Here is a 15984-nt window from a genome sequence, read left to right as displayed (position 1 = left end):
AACAAGTGTTCCAGAGGTTTTTTTTTTTTAAACGTCCAGCATGCCAATCCAATGACATCAAAAGTCTAAACTGCTAAAGTGGGGAGGGAATCACTGGTGTGGGTGGAGTGGCGGTGCCGTGGTTCAAGCATCGCATGATGAACCCCGCGAGCTGGCTTGCATGTCCAGCCACGGCTAGCGTCAGTGACGAGTGAAATCCGAGTTGGTTCAGCGCTCCCCTTCACCAACCCGCATTGGTGAATTGGTGGAACAACCCCCATCGCTGCAATAGCGTGTGGTGATGCCATCCTCCAGCAGTGGATTCGTAACGGGCTGTCGATTAACTTCAACGTATGAGCAGGCGTATACGGAACTGGACATGGAAACTCAACATCAAGTGCAGTGAAACGCCCGGTGCTTTCTGTGTGACCCTTTATTCGTAATTCTGAATTGGATGGATTCTCCCTATTATTCATATTTTTCTGCAGATAAGAGGATTCATGCAGCGGTGGTCACCACGTGCATTCAAAAAAATCCCATTGTGTGCATTTCATACGGAAAAGGGAAGTCACTGAAAAGTGGTTTCCAGTGGTGCTAAACCCCTCCTATTATCCGCAAATATTCGTACATAAGAGCAGTTACACGACAAGTTCGCCTTCCTATCCGCATTGGGGTGCCCCGGTGGCGAGATGTTAACTATCTCGCCTGATACACAGGAGGTCGCGGGTTCCATCCCGACCCTGTATATTTGGAGTTTGCATGTTCTCCCCGTGGTCGCGTTGATATTTCTCCGGATTTCTCCGGTTTCTCCCCCCCCCCCCCCACTTTTAGAATCAACATGCGTTGAGAGTATTTTACTGCTATAAATTTCCACGCGATAAGCCACTTCGTTGAGCTATCATTTGTGGTCAGGTAGCTTCTGTAAAAGAGCTATGTAACTCAGTGGGCCTTAAAAGAAAAAAAGTTTAGTTTTCATTTATTCACGTATTATTATTTTTTTAAGATAAGTAGTTATTTTCACGGATAATAGGATAAGAGCAATTCTCATTCGTGAAATTGCTTATCCGCCAACAGCATTATCTATTTCACAGCCGATGACATGTCTTGCACTGTATGCTCACCATGCCTGGACTTGTAGAGGCCATTTGATAGATTTGGTCACCGTAAAAAGTTGAAATCAACTTGTGAATTCGGTTGTGTGGCATTTTACGGAAATCCTGCTGCATTTTCAAACACAAAAGTCAATCAGTGTAGAAGTGAAACGACTATCGGCCAATATCACTTGAGGTAAATGTCCAAAGATTTGAGCTGTAACGCTCCAAAAAAAAACTAACCTTTGTTCAAGTCAACTGCGCTGTTAAAACACCACCGGTAAAACCACATCCAAATCAAAGCGGTGGTTTCCATTATCCACTCAATTGAAGTTAAAGTACTGTCCTACGGCTTCAGTCGAAGAGTTGGTAAAGCCCTTGTTTTCCCCCCAATAGTTTGACCATAAAAAAATGAATCTAGATTTATTTTTCTCAAGAAAATAAAATGGAGATATGTCATTCGAACGCAACATACAAAGGTCATAGGTCAAAGCTGTAAACTCTGTCGCCACTAAATTACCACCTGACAGAACATTGCAGATAGCAAGATTGATAATGGCAATGGCATACAAGTATACAGGATGTTAATCATTGTTACATTCATGCACTTTGAAGCATGCCAAATGCTGTTACATATTACAGTCTTTTCAGCCACAGAGAGACTCGTTAATATTTTGCGGAGATATTCACGCTCAACTCTGAAATGAAAAGAAATAGGCGAGGCTTACATCATTCTGAGATGTATGCTTCGTACGCTCATGCATAAATGTAGGGCCTTGTGCGTGATGCCATCTCCGTGTTCAATTATAAAGTTTAGCAAGAAGCAACTTTTTTATTTAAACATGACTCAATGTGTACACCGCCGCTGCCTAGCTACTATAAACAAATTAAATGCTACTGCTGTATCTTAATACCGAATACCAATGACCACAATTGCATCTTGTACGGATGTCTCACATCTAACCATGAATTATTAAATCAGCTCACATCAAACTTATAACGATGTAACCGTCAAATCTCAACAACCCGCTTAACTTTTGAGCTACACATTTTTTTCTTGGTGTCAGCTGAGAATGTGAAAATCTGACAGATTTGAAAAAAATAATAGCAGTGTTCGGTATCACGTATTACATGATTCAAGTTAAACCGTGACCACAGGAACGCTTTGTGGTGCAACACGGCACCTGTACCAGCAAAGGACGATTTTGTCGATTTTGTCACCATCAGTTTTAGCGAAATTCTCGAACAAGGTAAGGCAGGAAAAAAGCCGGAAATCCCTTTCAAGGTCACAGACTCAGATGGGGTGGCACACCCTTCCCCCTCCACCCCACCTTTGCCCAACGCATGGCATTTAATAAGTAATAAATCGCTGTGCTTCTTTTTCGTGTCTCCATATGTGCATCTCTGTATCTGTGTGTGTGCATGTGTATCTGTCTCTCTACATGTATCACCATGTGTGTGTCGCCATGTCTTTATATGTATTACCGTTTTGCTGCATGTGTGTGTGTCTATTAGGATGTCTGCTGGTATCTGTGTATCTCTCTCTCTGCATCTCCATTACTCTCTCTCTCCGTACCCCTCCCTCTCGGTGTTTTATACTATCTGTAGTTCTATGGGCAGATTGCTCGTGGTAGCCATGGCTGATATTTTTCCCACTGTATGACCCTGGAAGCACCTACTCCAGGCGTGGCCAACCTGTAACAGACCAAGAGCCAAACAGTACCCGTGAGTTCTGCAAAGAACCAAGTTTATATATTGACAGTTTTCAGCACAGCACGGAAGACATTCATTATTATTAAAGAAACTCGTGTGGCTCAGGAGACACCAGTTGGCCACTGGTTACCTAATCTAATGTGTTTCAACAGCAATTCCCATTTACAGACCATACCTGAATTCACGATTTCCATGACGATTGTGATCTCCATGACATAATCATATTGTTACTTATAACCCTGTCAATTGAAATTAAATCTGTTTCTCTTAATTGAATATCAGGATATCTCCAAATTCGTGGTTTGGGTGGATGGCTTGGCCGACAAATCCTTTACTCTTGTCAATGAGAGATGTAAACATACTTTTTTTTACAGCAGTCAACATGTTTTGGCAATGTGAAATACATTAAGGCTGAACAGCTGTAAATATGCTCAGGGATTTGTGTGATACACAATGCAGAATTTGTTTGGAAGTCCAACTTTACTCCTGTCGATTCCAAACGTGTTGTACAGAATGTACACTAAACACGGGAAATGGCTCTACAAGTTGAATAATCTCCTATAGATGCCACTGATTCTTCATGTTCTGCAGATGTAGATGCCGCCACCACCGCCATCTATTGCGCAGCGGTTAAACTTACGACTCTCGGTCCGAACGGGCAACTGGACACACAGACAGATTTGTTCGTATCTCTGAAAGTTCGTAAGTCGAATGTTCGTAAGTAGAGGAGTCTATGTTTATGCGAATGTCGCAAAATGTAATTCATTACTATCTTCTGAAGACACTAGTTACCACCCCAGCCTGGTTATGTTTGAGAACATGAAGGTCATGTCCCTAGCTAAGATAAGACGGATCTGTATTGCACCTGGGGAAACGAGTCATCGCTCCACATCCATATTTATGGCTGTGAGGTTGAGTCACCCAGTTTGGACGCCTGGTGCCATTGGGAATATATCTACAAACCACGGCTGCTACTTTATTTATTTTCTGGGCACTCGCGATCAATTCAGTTTATTTTGAAGTACCCTGTGAGCCAAAAATCTCTTAAATCGGGTTTCATCAACAAAAACAACACGGTCGCTTCTCCAACAAATGCAACAAGTCACGATTAAATAAATCGATAATAAAAACAATAACAGATAAGAGAAATAAACAAATTGCTAGCAAATCGTAATCGCAATAAAAAAAAGTTTTTATTAAGAAAAATGAAGTTAAATATAGGTTATCATAAAATACCACACTGTATCTAAAAGAAATACTAATTTTGATCTGCCATAGTAATTATAATGCAGATACAGCCTCAAACACGGTGGCATTTTAGTGAAAAATTAAAAAACACAGCATCCATAAAAAACAGTGTAAACAACACACAAAAAGTGGCCGCTAACAGGCAAATAATAGTTCGTCTAATTCTTTATACATTGGCAGCTAGGCAGGTAACGGCTGCAGACCAAGTTTTGTGGCAATATTGTTCTAGAGAATAGGGGCACAGCCACTGAAAACGCTCGTTCACCAAAACTTCTTTATATCTAGGAAAGTTCAACAGAAGGAATTATGAACTCCTCAGGTTAGGTCTGCCTCCCGTCTTGTCAACAGATCCAACACGTGTCCTCACGTGTGGCCATATCACCTGATCTCATCAGATCTCGAACTATAAGCAGGCTTGATCGTGGATAGCGCTTCAACTGACAACCGCCACGTTGCTGCTGTGGGGCGATGAGGGCAGCACAGCAACATCTATTGTTGTTCCGTGCTCGCTATGCTTACACATATGTGCTTCCCACCTTCACCAGCGCACACTGACCAGCGTGGTGAAGTATGGTTGAAGATAACGCCCCACAACCCACACAGTGTCGGAAGACCCTCATCTAGCAGTGGACTGACCAAAGGACTTCTACGGTGAAATGTGGCGTCATGAATGGGAATTGTAGCAAACTCGACGTTGCTTGTCTTGTTCAAACCATGGTGAGATGCGCACACACTTGTCACGAAGGACAGGAACATCTGCAGACTAATGCGATGGGCTGACATTTTTAGACAGGGCTGTACTGTGCTTTGTGCATTGCTTTTCACGAAAGACGATTTTTCTCAACTCGAATATTGACTTAAGCCCATGCACACTGCACATCGGAGCATAATATTAAACAAATGTCAGAGTAATACTAATATTGTAAGGCAACACATACGTATTGTACACTTCTGTTTAAATAAAAGCAACATTCAGAATCACCGAACTGCCCAATATCCTCCCAAATACATTACAGTAATTATTAGGAATGTACCAATTCAATAGTTTATTCGATTAAAATCAATTCACATGCTCACACAATACATGCATATAATCGAACGTTTAGGAATTCATGCTTTTTTTATTAATTTGGTGTAAGCCATGAGTCCACACAACCCCACCAGCCACTTAAAGCCGATGCTTTTCACCTGCATGTAAAATAAAATCAATTCATGAATTCGATTACCATCCTGCAATTGTTACAATTCAATGACTAACAAGTGGGGTGAATCATTAAACCTCGAGTAGAGAGTCCTGTTCTGTTTATACTCACGTTATTATACAGGGCTGGTCCAGATGTCTTGTGACCACCCATTTAATTCTCAAAGAGTACATATTTTTTTTAAGTAAGGTTTAATTCAAACAGTAATGAATTTGCAAAGGAAAAAAACATTTTCATGGTCAATTAATTGGGGTCACAAGACATCTGGACCACCAAAAAGTTAAACATGGTAAAGGTGAGGCTCTAAAATGTCCTGTTCATGCCACCGCTGGCAGAAACTCTGCGCAAGGGACCCGAAAGCGAGCTCATCTATAGAGTACAGCGGTGAGAGTATTTAGAGTAACAAAACATTATACAAGCTAGACCACTACCAGGTCCTTCCTCAACAATATAAATACGAAACTCTCTACAGTAAAACACTGAACATCAACAATGTGCTTTACCCAATGCTTACTCTGGGCCTATAGTTTGCGACCTAAAATTAACTTTGCAAACTTTCTCTCCGATAGTACGGAGTACACCTGGACATGTTTTGTTAATATTCTGTAGTGGTATGAATCACCCACAAATGCACGCATGATACACACCTACCACACAAACCACAGGGCACTACACACTGTGTGTTACAGTATGTGTAAGGGTGTGTCTCCTAGAAAATCAAGTTCCGAATACAAACCGCCACAAGTCAAATACTGTACTGCAATGCTACGAAAGATCTGCCATGGTGCCATGATCAGCACATGGCCTTGCAATCCGGAGGTCCGATCTTTGAGCGTTGAAATAATGAACAAGTTTCTTGAGTCCACCCGGCAGTATAAATGGGCTACGCCACAGCAGGATTGCCTGTGGTGGGATATCTGGCCAATGTTGAAGAGTAGGCCAACGATCCTTCTAGATGAGTGCTCTCTCTCTCGAAGCTGCTTCCAGAGCTGCCAGCAGTGGTGCGTTAACAGGTAATTGCAGGGCTATGTAACCTTAACCTTCTTACTGCGATGAACGCCTATGAGCTGTCATGCCCACGCTATGACGAGGGTGTCCCCCCCCCACCCCCGTTAGAGTGTCGGTGAACACAGCTCTCGCTCTCGCTGGTCCATCTGGTTGAGTCATGGATGTTAAGGGTGCCACCCGTGATTTCCACAAAACGCAGACGGAGATAGCACTAAAAGTTGCTGACCAACACTTCAAGGGTCATATATTCTGGCACACTGTCGTGTTTGGGGCAACGCCATGAACTCCACGAAAGTTTTTTTACAAGTCAAAAAAGGAGTGCTTTAGCAGGCCCATTTGAATACGTGCCGCGTCGGAACACCGATGCGACAAAGCACTCACCTCCAATCCTTCGGCTCACCAGTCTGGATAACCACTGTAATAATCCCTATCTCAGCCACCCTAATGCCACACAGTACAATAATGTGCGGCGTAAACATGACCTTTGTGTGGGCCGTCCTCTCTGTGAAGTTGTAGAAGTAAAAGAGCCCATGTTGTATTTGTATATATTTCTATATAAGAGCAAGCCATTGTGTGCGCGGCAGTGTTAGGCAAAATCTTCAACGGAAAACTAAAAATAAGACTGAAAAACTCACACAATGCTCGTAGAATCCAGAACGTGGACTATCGCTCTTTGCAAGTGAGCTTAATACATCGCTCAACGGAGTTGGTTTTCATGGTTTAAGAAAATGAACACTGCGGAAACACCTATTACCAGTGGCGATGGCAGGGCACAGTATTGGAGGACCCATTTCAGTATCTGTTTTCATCCGCAGAAATTACTCCCACGCCGACACGTGTGTTGAAATGCAAATAAACACAGAAAAAAAGGATGTTTTTCTGCCACATCAGGGTTGACTGCTTATCTGCGCAAAGCCTCGGATAATAGGAATTGAGCTCTTCCAGAAGACCACTTAAGGGCGAATCCTCGGTGGAGAAATGTGGATTACGGGATGAATGTGCCACTGCTTCCAGGTCACTCCCATTATTTGAAGACATTTTCAGGTAACAGGAAGAATCCAGCCTCACATAACAGGGGTGTAACAATTGTCTTCCCTTGCGGTCCAATAAATTGTCATCATTCAAGTGTACGTATCGATTAAAGAATCAGTTTTTGAAACACTGTGGTAAATCTGTCGGCCTCTAGTGGCTAGAGGAATCAGGAACCCATTACGTAGACCACGTACAAATCGTAAAGAATCGATTCTTACATACACAGTTCCATGCATGCATCGTGAACCGAAGGATCCATATTAATTGTTGATTCTTGACGCCTGCAGAAGTTACTAGGATGTCCCAAGGATCGTTTGGGGGCACGAATAACAAAAGTAGCAGATGCTATGTCCTCACATGAACATGTTCCACTCCGTATGTTACGGTCCTTTTGTGGAACAAGAAAACCAACGTCAGAATTCGTGGCATGCGAGCAGAAAGATAGAAATAATAGCAAAACAACATTGCAAGCAGCCCATTTCAGCTTGGGCTGGTTTTCATAACAATAAGAATACGTTCTCGTCACCAATGTCACCTTACACACGTTCCAGCTACGAAGTTAAAGATAGCATCTAGAGATACCATCATGAGTCACTAAAATTTACTGGTAATGTTTAGCCATAACAGCAAGTTCAACACCTAAGTCCTAATACCAGGTTGCATGACTCACAGATTGAATCGCTGGAACTGGGGCTTTCTTTGAAGAATATAAAATAAAAATGTTTTACACTTTATAGCCCTGTGCCCATCTACGCAGGGCTGTGTCGGTCATGACAGTTCGACCATACGCGGACCTATAACCCGTAACTCGGGATATAGGTAATAGGTCGCACTCAATACATACACAAGTGCTTCTCACAAGTGAACCACAGTACCTTGTTGATCTCGCCGAGGTGCATAAACCATTACGCGAACTCCGGTCATCCTCGCACCGACTTTTGGGCTAACAGTTGAGCAAAGACGATCACTGTCTCGTGTGCGCTTCTGTGGCCGTTAGGAATGCTTTTCCTCCCGATATTAGGATCGCACTGGAGCTAAGCTCTTTTAAACATAGATTGAAAACTAATTTCTTTCGAACTGCTTTTCACGTTTAGTTTGTTGTCCTTCCCCTGCACCTCTTATTAGGGCGGTTGGCTATGTATGGTACAAAAGAAGTCCAACCTACATATAAGTCCTCTTGTCCGCGGCAATGGGGCCGCAAAAAGTCCTATTTCCTGAAGCCTTATTACTTCCTAGTATCTGCAAATTTACCCATAATGCATCGCAAAGCGGCTTCCTAATACTCGTGGTTTTTCTGCCGCAAAGAGGCGCAAACTTGTGGATAATACGATCTGCAATAGTGGCTCATCACATCACTGCAGATGAAGAGTTCTTCTCTTGTACTTTACAATGGCGAGGGTTGTCTGAACCGGTCCTGAGACCCTGTGTTCACCAACCACCAACCCGCACTGTGGCTAACGTGGTGAAGAATGTATGCATGTTGAACTTCTTTTGCGCCATACATAGGCAACCGTGCTAAATGGAGGTGCGAATGGCCACACAGCAACCATGACTGACACGGTATGAGGAAGAAGTCTTCATCCGGAAATCTTTCCCATACCTCCGATAAGCACTGTTGGCTAAGTACGGTGCAAAACAAGTTCAACATACATACACACATCCAGCAGTAGATTAGTCGTGATATTGTTATTATTTTTTATATCTACGTGGCTTTACCGAAAGACCCAAAGAATACGTTTTCTAGTTGTTCACGAGCAGTTTTATTTAGCGACGTAGTTCTGCGCCGACTTGTTACGTTTCAGCTGAAGTGCATTTCAATCGCCTCTTGGAAAATGAAGTCACACGACTGCAAAACGGATATTAATTATGGCTACCACTTGCGTCTGGCTTTCAGAGCTGCATCGCAACCAAGACAAGTTCCGCCACCCACATTTGCCCTGACAATGGCTCACTCCCGAAAATGTGGTTTCCATGGTTTATTGACGTTCCACAATGTCAAGGTATGCAACGAGCGCGTGCACACACACACGTCTCATTGGTGGGGCCAGAGTCAACACGACGAGATTTAACAGTCACACATTAACCGCCCACCAAGAGATTTTATCATGGAAAAGAATCCGCAAAAAAGAGTCGATTATGCCTCGTAAAGTGCCAATAACCCTCGTGCAGACCACCTCCCTCGTGACGCTCCTCCATACATTATTAGGGCTGCTTATAAGGGGTTAAAGGGTAAAAGACCAAATGTTAAATCATTCCAGTGACGTGGGGCTAAGAACGCCAGACGCGTTTAACGTGTAAACGATGTGGTTGTCTCGTGTCAAGAGCAGCGATGATCGCCTCGCCGCTGCTCTTACTGAAAGCTGTCAGTTTTGCGTTCCTGTGGCCGTCTGGAACGCTCTTGCTTCCGATATTAGGAAGCCAATGGAGCTATGGCACTTTTAAATCTAGATTTAAAACTCATTTCGTTAGAACTGCTTTTTGTGTTAAGTTTGATGTCCTTCCCACCGTACCTCCGATGAGCATGGTTGGTTACGTACGGTGTGAAAGATGTTCAGGATACTTATGTACATTGCTGTGAAAGTCAATGCCAAAGCAAACTCACAACTCTATAGGAACTGGACTATACAAACGCGATACATTCTATCAACGAGCAAGTTTCATTTACATCTATTAGGAGTACTTTCAGTAACTTCTTCCAATTGAGTTCCAGTTTACCGTTTCTACCTACCGAAATACTGTACGATGCACACACACTACGTGCATGGGTGTGGGAATACAGTTTAGGGGGCATTTGGGGAAGTTTTTCACTCAACGTCAGGACAGAGGGCATATTCTTTACCCACCCCCCTCTCGCCTTCATGAACCCCCTTGGCTACCAAATACAGGGCCCCATGGCTACTTATCCCAACTTAAAAATCATGCTATCCACCAACAAACATGTATGTGCTGTATGTATGTAGAACTTGCTTTGCACCGTGCGTAGCCAGCCGTGCTAATCGGAGGTGAGGGGGTGGGAAGGACAATGTGCTCATTCATATATTTTTTTTTTATAGCAGTTTGTAAACCCACCGCTGGATGAAGATGTCTCCAGATAGTGCGAGTCATGGCAGTTGTTACTGGTAGGAACCTCCTGGTTACACCAGCCCACAGGGGATTATTGTGTCCGTCGTGTAGGGAAGGGCTGGGTGGGGAGGGTGGGGAGGGTGGGGAGGGGCTGGTCACCCCGTGGTGCCCTTATAAAACTCAACGTTTAACCTACTCACGCCGGCTTGTGCCCGCCCTCACAGTCGGGCATATTTGCGGAATACACCACGCCGCCGTTGACCCTGCAGGCCATTGACCGAGCAACCCAACGTTCCTACCAGCTCCCTCCGCAGGAATGTGTTTTCCTATTCTTCACGACACTGGTCAGTGCTGGTTGGTGCAGGGGTTGGCCCAGGACCAGTTATCACTCACAATTGATGTTGACCGTGGCCCGCAATGGAACTTAGGTTACCAGTTTCATAGTGGAGTGTTCCAAGTCCTACCTAATGAGCCACCACAACCCCCTGCTAATTCATATGTTATCTTCGAAAACAACTATGTTATCTTCAAAATACAGCGCTTTACATTGTGACATCAATGAACACATTGTCACATGGCTAAAGATAGCAACAGCATTAGCATTTCTTAAAACAGATGAGGGTACAACACAGTGAACCAAGAAAAAACTGAAGATAAAATGCCAAGTTGAAATACATCTCAAATGGAATTCGCAAAAAACTGGATGGGGAAATCTTAACACAAGTTATTGGGCAAAATGTTTTGTTTCATTTTAAACAGGATATGATCTCACCAAACGATTTTATTTTTAACTAACCAACAACACTGCCCTCCTTCCTATGATAATAATAGCTTTCAGCCCTTCATCAACCCACTCCGGGAGGAAGGCCTACCCCATACGATTTCAGTCATGGGGAGCATTTATTTACCACACTTCAACATGCTAGTAGGTGCATGTTGGTGGAGGTTCACGGGTACCGAGGAATGATGAAGATTGTACCCGCTACTGATGTCAGCCTTGGCCACGAATCGAACTTAGGTTGCCAGTTTTGAAGTGCAGCATGAAACCGCTGCACAAGAGCTCCACTTCACGTTGTATATACCAGGCATGTAACAATGCATTGATTTATCAATTAAAACTGGTCCTAGCGTGCACAATACATGCATAGAATCATGCGACATGCTTGACTAGATGTGTATGCCTTGTATGTAATGGATTCACGTGATGCCTACTGCCACTGGAGGCTGCTACATTCACAATAATAAAAAGAAACATATTCTTGAATCTAACCGTATGTATGTTTAACTTATTTTGCACCGGAATCTATACAATTAATTTGATTGCAAGGGGTGGTGTAGGGGTACATTGTTAAATGCCGAGTATGTACCTAAGAACATATATACCAACATTCAATATAAGCTACGGATTATCTATTTAATTACACATTTAAGAAACTACAAATGCGTCCGAGGGGACATTAATCTAGGAGACGGAGCAAAGAACTCGGTATGTGAGCAGGTACTAGATGGATTATTAATTCGCAGGATCGCGAGATATTGCTTGGTGTGGCCTTCATTCAGCAGGGAAGTGACCATGGCTTGTGATGATGATGATGAGAACGATGAATTAATTCTTGTTACGCTCATCTCTTAAAAGTAAACATCCATTGTGTCAGGCACACGTATGACGACCACCCTGACGACTCTAGGCTCCTTCGCTTTGATGCTGTCGAGCGAGCAAAACGGACATGATTTAACCAAAAATGAGATCGACGTTTGACCCCTGGGGCAATGCCGAGGATGAGAAACGATTGGGTCAGGCGCCTGCTCGGGCAAAGAGCAGCAACAGCGAGGCCGACGTGCGGAGACTCGTGGGTACGCAAAGAATGTGCAAGCAAGAAGAACGCAGGAAGAATTCCCCTTCACAGTTGAAACCGAACCCCCCGCCAATAACTTGTGCTTTACACATTATTATTATTATTTACCAGCCACAGTTTGAATGCAATTGCATAGCCTATAACGTGCAGTTGAATATGTATTACAAATTCTAGATTTGAAGCTTTCGTGACTGCAAGGATTCATACTCTTAGGTTTTTTCGGTAAAGTCACGTAGGTAAAACATTACAATTAAAAGTTAATGAAAGTAATAATGGAAATAAAATAATAAATCACGACGTTTCGGAGGCAACACAAGTCTCCGTCATCAGGTGGGACCGTAACAGCTAAAATTACTGCATCAATATTACAAATCTGTATAACTAACAATCCTCTATTTACCCACGAAAGTGTCGATTAACTTACGTCTGTTTATACTTTCTATGGCATTGTTTGTTGGTTTGGTGAAAAAGGTGATTATAATACTGTACTGTGCAGTCAAATATATCCAAGGCGAAGTTAAGTTTTGAAGATTATGGGTATTTTTATTTGTATGTGGGGGTCACACCAGTGGTCCTGGAAAAAGGCAAAACATGTGATGGGATGCCACTCAAAAATATAGCAGTGTCCATGGAGGTACAATTCATTATTAATGAATGGTAAATAGAGGTTTGAAAAACATGGTTAACGTTTGGCAACCTATTCCTTATACAAGTATTGTATACTTAAGGGTTTTTTTATTTACTGAAAAGCTTCAGGGGTCTTAAACAGCATATGAAAAAAATATAATTTGAAACAATCACAATTGAGATGTTTGCAAACACCCGGGCCTCTGAGGTCTCAATATTATGTGTCCCCAACATCATAGCGGATATGTGGATGTTTCCAGTGATGACAAAAAAATTACAATAAAACCCTCATACCACCAAGTGAGTGTGCGTGGTGTTGTTGAACCCAACTCAAACCGTTGTCAGATCACAATGATTTAATTCTGACAATATCTCGACAGTGAACCATAATATCTTGCCGATCTGGTCTCGCAGCGACTTTTGGCTCAGCCAACGAACAAAGACGGTCCCTGCATCGTGCACTTTCAGATGCGCTTCTGCGGCCGTCTGGAATGCTCTTCCTTCGGATATTATGAAGCCACTGGAGCTATGCACTTTTAAGCCATGTAGTGTAAAACTAATTTCTTTAGAACTGCGGTTTGTGTTTAGTTTGTTGTCCTTTGCCCGCACCGCCGATTAGCGCGGTTGTATATGTACAGTGCGAAAGAAGTTCAACATACATACATTGACACCGTGTGTATGAGAAGTGTAAAAGTGCATCCCTAAAATCGCTTTACTCATGGCCACTGCTGGCAGAAGTCCCTCCACTCAGAGAGCTCGAGAGGGCCCCTCCAGAGGACAGCCTACCGTACTCGTCCACACTATACAGCTAATAGCTTCAGTTCTCTGAAAGGATTGGTTTTTCCCCACTTAAGTAATGCTGAGGCGATGGAATATAGCCAACAGGTGAAGGGACCTTAATTAACCCAGAATTTTTTGTCCGGACAACTAACGCATGAATACTTTACGCACTCACGTCTTACCTGTGGCAATGCGCGCGTAGGTGGTGTATGGAATTTAAGCACAGGTGGTACCGCTCTATTAAACTTGATGCCAAAGGGCAAAACGGCCCGTCATGGAACAGAACGCAATTTTGGGGATAAAGCAAACACTGTATAAAAATCAAAAAAATTTGTATTTTCCTTGACAACAAAAAACGTAATATCCGCTACATTTGGTAAGGTGCCGCGCTGGCGTTTAGAGAAGTGAGCACAGATGCCCCTTGTGGTACTGCATCATTTAAATTGTTCCGTGTCCCTGATGCACCCCTTCACACGCCATCTCTCCGATGCGTTCTCAGGTCGTCGGCGCAGTGTCCGACGTTTCGTTCCACGTGCTGGGAGCTTCTTCAGGAAAGGGGCCGTCCATAAATTACGTCACGCGATTTTGGACGATTTTTGACCCCCCCTCCCTCGTCACACGGCGTCACAAAAAGTCAGACCCGCCCCCCTAAAATATGACGTCACAAAGCTCTGCCCCCCCAAAAAAAATAAAACATGCTTCAAATCGCTTTAAATGATTGTCATTGTAGTGCGTATTTAATGTGGCGCTTCACTCTGATGTTGTAGGAGAAAACATTTATTAAAAAAGTCTATTTAATTAAGTAGAACGTGTTTGTCTTTATTCATTTAAAGTTGCGCATTTTGATGTAACGTCACATTTCTCAAACCCCCCCCCCCCTCGTCACACATCGTCACAAATGTCTGACCCCCTTCCCCCAGGTGCGTGACGTCATTTATGTACGGCCCCAAAACGCGAAATCCGCAACATGCCAGCTGCTTTTACTAGCGGCCACATTTACAAGCGAACCTCTCCGTTAAACAAGCTGAAGAAACAGATCTCTCCCAACAACGGCAGGCGGCTTGTACAAACGCGACGGTTTACAACGTGTGCATGCGCGCGTGTGTGTATATAGGTCTGTGAGAGTGACACTTTAAAGCGAGTTCAGTGAGTAATGAACAACCAATGAGATCGATGGCGCGGCACTCAACACTCAACGGACAGAAAGTGTAAGAAGGAAAGGAAATGAAATGCCCTAAGAGGGAAAACAAAAACAAATATTCTTGGTTCTTTCAGTAAAGTCACGTAGATAGAAAATACTAATAATACAATAAAACATAATTTATTATTTTAAATTTATTATTTATATTTAGACTTTTCAACTTTTATTTTAATATTTGTATTTTCTATCTCCGTGACTTTTCCGAAAGAACCAAGGATACGAATTCCTGCAGTCACGAAATTTTTCAGTCAATATTTAAACCATAAACAAGTCTTCGACTTTGGCCCATTGCCGAGTATTGTTCTCATTGAGTACAGAGTCGCGTCCAATCTACTCGGGTGAGCCACGAGAAGCGAGCTCATTGTGGACAACGTGGAGGAAAGTTGTCACCCGTCAACCCCGAGCCTCACCTGACGACAGCAGCAGCAGCGCCTCCCCGTCAACTTCAACACGACCAGACGATCTTCTTCTTCCTCCTCCTCCTCTCTCCGCCGCCGCCGCCCAAGCTCTCTGGGCTCCCCCACCCCTAGCTCTGGACCATGGCTCTCGGGCAAAAGTGACGGCGGGAGGGAGAAATCCGTCGACCCTCGGCTTCTGGCGCGTTTCGTTTCCCCTCTCGCGAGCCGAGCCGAGCAGGGCCCCCCCTCCTCCTCCTCTCTCTCCTTAAATCCTCGGGCGCTGCCAAAACTGAGACGAAGAAGCCGACGACGCTGCTGCCGCTGCTGCTGCTGCCTGAGAGGAGACGACCACGGTACAGCAACAACACACACACCGGAGCGAGAGAGAGAGAGCAGTGGCTGGGTTGCAGTCTCCACCACCACCACCCCCACACACACACAAACTCCGCTACGTCACAGACGATTGAAGTCGGGTGGAGTGGGTGGGGACCCCAAACAACTCGCTTGGGCCTCTGACTTGCACGGCTTGTTTCAGCACAGGTGGGGCGCCCTTAAGTCAATTCTCTCTCTCTCCCTTGCACACCCCACAACTCTCCTCCCCCACCCCACACGCCCCTTCCTTCGTCCTCCATCCCCTTCTCTCGCCACGACACTTCCCGGCCAAGTCTCTCTCCATTCTCTCTCGGGCATGTAACAAAGACAAAGTCACAGCTCCCCGCGTATAGCCTGCACAGACTTTCGGGGCAAGTGCTGTTAGCGAGCACCTACGAAGGCCGGAACGGTACA

General features: G+C 44.0%; 1 protein-coding gene across 1 annotated transcript in view; it reads right to left on the bottom strand.

The window, feature by feature from the left end:
• LOC144937082 (uncharacterized) overlaps window positions 1-15587 on the bottom strand; it is an 84038-nt gene extending 68451 nt beyond the window's left edge. Inside the window, exon 1 of the mRNA XM_078864332.1 lies at window positions 15211-15587. The gene's annotated coding sequence lies outside the window, so the exon portion shown is untranslated. The remainder of the gene's footprint in view (window positions 1-15210) is intronic.
• Window positions 15588-15984: the final 397 nt, after the last annotated feature.

Source organism: Lampetra fluviatilis, chromosome 18 (genome assembly GCF_964198595.1).
Source record: "Lampetra fluviatilis chromosome 18, kcLamFluv1.1, whole genome shotgun sequence".
In the NCBI taxonomy this organism is placed as follows: domain Eukaryota; kingdom Metazoa; phylum Chordata; class Hyperoartia; order Petromyzontiformes; family Petromyzontidae; genus Lampetra; species Lampetra fluviatilis.
Note: the sequence above shows the minus strand (reverse complement) of the source record. Positions and strands in the feature narration are given on the sequence as shown.